Source organism: Manacus candei, unplaced genomic scaffold (genome assembly GCF_025592945.1).
Source record: "Manacus candei isolate 608988 ecotype Guabito, Panama unplaced genomic scaffold, ASM2559294v1 h1tg000046l, whole genome shotgun sequence".
Lineage (NCBI taxonomy): Eukaryota > Metazoa > Chordata > Aves > Passeriformes > Pipridae > Manacus > Manacus candei.
Window position 1 is genome coordinate 7,937,668 of NW_026138094.1, and position 6,942 is coordinate 7,944,609.

Consider the following 6,942-nt stretch of genomic DNA (forward strand, 5'->3'; position numbering starts at 1 on the left):
TACTGAAAAGCCCTAATGAATAAATCGAATCAACAGAGCCTTTCAGTCTGCGAACAGCCACGTGATATCTCATGACTTGCTAATTCTGTTTCTGCACAGTGCTCTACTAGATTCTCCTTCACCTTTTCATTCTCTTGCCATGTTCCTCAAGCACAATGGAGTGCTTTTAATAAAAGTTTGTGATGCTCCCATTGTCTCCTGGCTTTGGGCATCTGCTGAATTTGTATGTTGAAATCCCATATTGAAAAAGAGGATACTTTAAAAGCATTATTCTATCCTCCTAATATTATTTGGAAAGAACAAGCTCCTTCTGAAGCCTGATTCATGAAACCACTATAATTCAAAGAAGATTAATCAAATTGTTGACATTAAGTTCTCTGCCTGGCTCATCTGATTTGTAAGTGGTTTAGCAAAAGTAGATCATAGCCTTGAGAAAATAAGGAATGTCAGGCTGCTATAAAACTTCCACCTTTGCAGACCAGAACTCACTTAAGACCGTGCATTTAAGAGTAACAGAGAGATCCAGTGAAGCACTTAAGATGTGAATATCTGATTAGGGATTGAACTCTATAAAGGAATACAGCCCCAGTACATCAATCAAAAAGTGTCCTATTACAGAAAAGGTTTGTTTCAGCACATGATTCAGCATACAAAATTAAGGTAAAATGGAAGAAAATTTATACAATCAAAATGTGGCGGAAGTTGGAGCTTTTGTAAAATGAATAATGAACATGTTAATGCAACAAAGGGGGTCTTTGTAAAACTGTTTTCTTTTTCTCTCAGAAAAAGCTTTCTAGAAATACTTTAGTATGCATGTATCAGTGCTGAAAATTCAACCAGACAAACTCTAAATTAATTACTTTGACTTTCTCACCATTTTTATCATTGTATTTATTACACAAACTTTTTATTCTCCTCACAGTACCTAATAGATACTGAATGCTGTCATTCTGGGGAAAGTACCTATTGAAACTGAAGTATTTGCATAACGATGCTGTAAGGGTTACACACAAACCAGAAAATCAATGTAATTTGAAAAAACATTTCTTGGATATACTATTGAGAGAAAAAGTTTGTACACTGTGCTCTAAACTGGGTTTTTGTGTTTGGTTTGGGGTTTTTTTTGGTGCTTCTATGCAGAATTAATTAGGTACATAGGCACTTTGCACCTGAAGTGCCACTAGTGATACAGAAATGGAAGAAGGAAGGTTTTCTAAAGGCTCCTTAGAGCCACAACCATAAACACAGTCCTGCAAACTCAGACCAAGCCACATTCATATAATAAATCCAAGTCAACATTATAATAAATCTGCAGGATTATTTTTCTTGGGCTTTATTTTTTCCTTTTCATATAAATAAACAGGGAAAAACCAAAAACAGATGATAAGCACTATGCCATTGAGTACCTGTCTGAAGGAAGTCTATGGCATTGCTGAAGAAATCCACAGTTCAACATGAATCTGAATTTTTTTGAATTTGTAAAAATAAAAAAAAATTTGTGCATGGCTTTTTCAGGAGAAGCAAGGAGGCCCCAGGGAAAAGGAGATTTATTTGGATGGTCCTTTCCGGTGTATTTGATAGTTAATTTTACTTTTTTCTTCCTTTCAGAGTAGCCTCTCTTCTTATGAATGACAAGATTGCTGTGATGGGGGACTGTCCAACAGCACAGCCATGTTCCCTTCCTGTGATGCAGAGGACACACTGAATAAAAGGACAATCCTGGACTGTATTTAAGGACACAGAGGCAAGAGGGGATGGGGAAAAAGATGACATAGATGGAGCTCAGTTTTAACACATGTACTTTGTAGTTGACACAGGGTCTTATTTCTCTAGGATTCATCTCCATTCCTGCACTATAGAGAGAACCTTCTTGTCAGAGCCTCTATGTGGTAATTTATTTTGAAGTACAGAGATGAAAAGTGCTATGAATTATATTAGAACAGTAATTTTGAGAACTAAGTAGTTGGTGGTTGTATAATTTAGCATCAAAAGTTTGCAATTTTTTTGTATGCTTCTTTGCTGATTACTTTAGCTAAAAACTGCCTAACACTATCACTATGAATATGTAAAGACTCTCAAGGTTTGAACATCTTGTTCGAGTCTTTTAAAAAGACAGTTCAGTCTACTATAATATAAATGAACTCAATTGCAATTTTTGAACTCAGAAATCCGTGTTAGCATCTCCAGTGTATTAGGAAATAGATTTAAGCCTATGATGTTGCATTTCCTGTATGTCTGAAGGAAGGTAAAAACACAATCTGGCTCACTAGACCAGAATGTGGAGTTGAAAAAGCAGTGGGATGTCTGGGATAAGGGGAACTTCTGCAGGTCTCTACTCTCAGTACCTGGGCAGGAAGCAACAAAGCTACTTGCTGGAGGTGAGTGGAATGTGGATCACTTGAAAATCTGCAATAGGAATCAGCGTTCCTTCTGTGTTCTGATAATTGCTATTAGACAGTAGCAATAAAAATGTCAGAAATGAGCCCAAGTTGCACATTCAGACATAAACAGTCTTGCCTATGGGGGGAAATTAGAAGAAATAGCACTTTTCATTCAGGGATTTCAATGTTGTACAAACATAAGCTGCACTCTTACGCTTCCAAAGAGGAAGAATTTAAAAAAGAGCTATTAAGCATGTGGATAAGCAGAAGACTTGATATCTTAATGGTCAAAATGTAGCTCTCTGGAGACTGGCATGCTAGGATGAAGGATGGAGATATGCACGAGCCCTTTCTTGCTCTGCCTGAAGCTGCTGAGCTTAAGAAGGGAGTGCTGCCATCAGTACTAAATGCTCCAAGAGGTGCCTCTCTGGCTGTGCTAAGCATCTGGGATGCAGGGAACACACACAAGCACCTGTTGAAACAGGGAAGAAAACATTGCTCTAAGTGCATTCTGCTATCCCAGCCCCCTGTGATGCTCCTGAGGACTTTTACCTGCAGCAGAGAGAACTCTGCTGCCCTGCTTTGTCAGCTGTTTCCTCCTCCCCCACCCCCATCATAGCTCCATCCACTCAAAAACCGAGTTTAACCCTGAAGGACTTACCTAATCTCAAAGCGAGCCAGTGGTTGAGGTGAAAACAAACCCAGTAGACCTGAAGACCTCCAGTTAAATACTTGCTCTTGCTATAAGTATTTGATCACAAGTCCTAACTAGGGCAACATCCTCTCCAGAGCTGCTGATTCAGGGTTGCATAAGTGACAGAAATATAGGAGGTACCAAAAGCATAGTCTATATGTTTTCTGATAAAAATATCAAGAAATTATATTTTACACAGAAAACAACATCACAAGTGCCAGAGAAGCTTTATGATTCATTGCCATCTTCCACCAAATTTAATTCAAGGTATTGATGGCATGGACAATTACTTCAAAGTCAATTCTCTAAACCATTCATCTTTTCCTCCAGTGCACTCACTGCTTGTCATTTTCTTTTGCTGTTCTTATACCTCCAGCTCGCCTGATGGAAGCTGTCTGTGGTTTGTAATGCAAACCAAATGTTCCTTCTCTGTTTCATTTTTTTTCCTCAAGCTTTGTTTTTCCAGCTTTAAGTTTAAAAAGCCTGAACTCAGTCTGTCTTCTACAAACAAAATACATGATTTGAGCTGTGCCCATTTGGTTCAAATTTTTGGTTGGATATTAAACCGAGCATTTACAAGATGCAAATAATTTGGTGTAGCTCCCAGATTGAATGTGAATGCCCTGCTGTTAACCAGACAGTAGGAAAGACAGAACCTTTCTTTACTAGCAAGAACAAGATGAGATTTACATTACCAAGTGATAACAGCATCCTCTTTTAATCTAGATCTCGCATTCTATTTTAATCTAGATCTTGTGATCTTTGTCAGATTCACTACTGAGCAGTATTATTAGCACTATTGCAGATGTCTAGGCTTCCAGGCAATAGGAAGAGCTAGAGATTTGGAATTTTTATAATAAAGAGTAAGAAATTACTGTAGAGTTGAATTTACTGTTTAAAAAAAAATTTAAAAATTAAAAATACCTAATTGTAAAAGAAAAATTCAAAAGGAGGAACTTACAACAGCGAGGCAGACAAACCTGACTCCTGCAGAAGGCTGTTCCTCTTCATAGGCCTGGCAAAAAAAGACAGAGTGAATAATTGAAAACACACTCTCCTGGTGCCACGTGACTCAGTTTCAGTAATTCTGCTCAGTACATTGGAACGGAGCTATTGTTTCCTAATTGAAGAAAATGTCAGCAAGGCTAGATAAACAAAAGCAATGGGATGCAGTATTGGGGAAACTGTTTCCAGCAGGCTCCCAGCTACCCAGAGGTGGCAAGACCATTTAAGGAGTTTGTGTCGTTTGTTTTTACCCATTGCTCCCCTGTCCAAGGATTGATGGGGTTCAGGCATGTTAACCCCACCTGAGGGGAGTTAGGGTGACAGCCAGAATCTGTGCTAATCAAGTGCAGGATTTTCTGCTGGAGGCTCAGATGGCAAACAGGTTTCTCATATATTTTAGTAGATATTTTAACGTTAAGCTAGTCACAGTTTCATAGACCACTTCTGCTCCAGAAGCAAAAAGTAATGCCAAACCCTTGTATTGTTCACCACGAAGTGAAACGGTCCCTATAACTTACCAGTTCTTAAATACTTTCCCCTTTATGGGCTAGACTGCAACTTTGTGATCCAAACTGATCAAGAACTCAGAAAATTATTGGGTTTTTTCCACAGAGCATGCAGGAAATGAGAACTATGCCATGGAATCCAAATTGCCTCAGTCACACCTTTCATTTGCTGCAGAGTAAGTGGTTCACAATCTATTCTCCTATTGTGGTGATTCCCTCCACAAAACACTGCTTGAGCTGCATCCACCATCAATTGTGGGAGCAGGCAGCTCACCCTTTCTGCCACGTCCTAGTCATGCTTAGCTGTTTTTTATTGGTCACAGAGATCAGTGTCAGTCCCCAGCTGTCCATCCTCAGTTCTGCTCACTCCGACAAATATCAATCCTGCTGCAGAAAACTACTTTTTGTGATGAGTGCGTGAATTAAAATATTTCATGTTAGTTTATTGAAATTGTGAGGCCTCTTTAGAATGTTCTTACAAACCATGAATCCTATACTTTTCAGGAAAATGTGAACATAAACCTGGCCATGTCTGGTCATGGAAATGCTCAACATGAGAGCACTTAGACACCTGCTACCCTGTGTGTTCTGTGGCTTGAAGGTCCTGGTTTTATTGGTCTGTCACTAAACTTGCAAAAGAGAGAGAGGAATTATAAAATAGGTTTAAAATATTGCACTGATAGGGTCTTGTGCTTAGTGGCCCTGTGACTTTTAGATAAAACATGGACTGTGAGGACAAGCATCTGCCCTGTGGGAATGATTTCCCTACTGGGAAAAAAAGGGAAGATGAAATCTCTGCTCTGTACATTGTCTATGGGCACCCTGCAACACTCTGTCCTTGATAATAATATTTTGGGTATTCTGTATTTAAAATTTTTATGAAGAGAATTTGACATTATTTTCCTAACAACTAAGTTTTTAGGATGCTAGTTCTCTAAAGGATATCTTTTCTAAAGGATACAGTTTTAACTATTTTAAGAAATAACATAGAACATTACTGAACTTTTTTACATTCTAATCTTATAAAAGAACCGAGATTTGGCAATAAGTAGTGATCAACAGTTATCAGGTAGCTTTGCTGGAGAGGAGGAGAAATAGGGAGCTAACTTTGTATTTTGGAAAAGAGTTTTTCACTGTATTTGAATAGAAAGGACAGTGGCCTTGTACATTAAATGGGGTTTTGTAGTGCTAGTATTGTAAAAATGAAATATCAACAAGGGAGCAAAGCCACATACTGTTTACCACTTCACTGTCTTTCACTGTAACACACACATGTTTTTGTTTAGCAATAGAGAACTCATTCACACAAAATCTCAACAGCCCCTGAGTTTTGATCCAAACTGATTGAGCTGGAAGCTCAAAAGCATTGGAAAGCTTGCTTTATTTCTTCCCATTGTCACATACTTTTGCATTTCCTGACTATGGGCTGAATAATGTAGTCCCTATGCCACTGGGAGTTTTGTTCATTCCAAATCTGGACTCCTGCCAGGGCCAGCAGCAGAAACATAAATATCACAAGGAGGGGCTGTTTTTTCATGTTGTTTCACTCTAACCTTTTGCAGTTTTTTCCATCTTCTCTGTACAGTAATTGTTTGGTGCCCAGTGATGAACAGAAAAGCAGGTTTTTAGAAGCCATAAGGAAAAGGAGGGGGAGAGAGAGAGAGAGAGGAAAAACCTCTACTGTGCCTGCCTTGTTGCACAAATGGTATACTTTGATGCTGTGCTGATTGGATGCTGTGGTCAATCTTCATTACTTAGCTCAAAGGTATTGTACCAGGAAAAGGGCTATGAAAACTGATCAGAGGCTGGAATTTTGTATTAATTATTTGGACTCTCCTTCGCAGAAAGGAGCTGCATTGATAAAGGTTTATGAGATAATAGGAAGTATAAGGAAAATCAGCTGAGTTTCTTCAGTGCCTTTTCTAGTGAGGAACAGGAGAAGAAGAATGCAGTAAAATAAAGACTGTTCAAACAAATAAGTGGAAATGCTTAAAACCTCAAACATAATTAATGTGTAGAACAAGAAGGTCCCAGAAATCATGAGCACTTTGAAGTTAGCTGTTTTGGCATTGATTTCACTTGGCCAGAGATTTCACCCCAAGAGGTGAGTTGATGAAAATACATATCTGTAGATAAAGGGAATAGCATGCAGAAGGGCCAGCAATTCTTGCTTCAGAATAAAAGCCAAACAATACAAATTCACAGGTAGAGTGATACTGCTGCCGTGGAATAGGGTTCCAGCTACCATAAAATGGAGTAACTTTACTGACATCTTGAGTTAGTGTGTATTGGAGGTGGGTAAAGAAAATAGAGAAACCACTGAACTTAATAGTTATGGCAATTCTTCTCTTTTGTG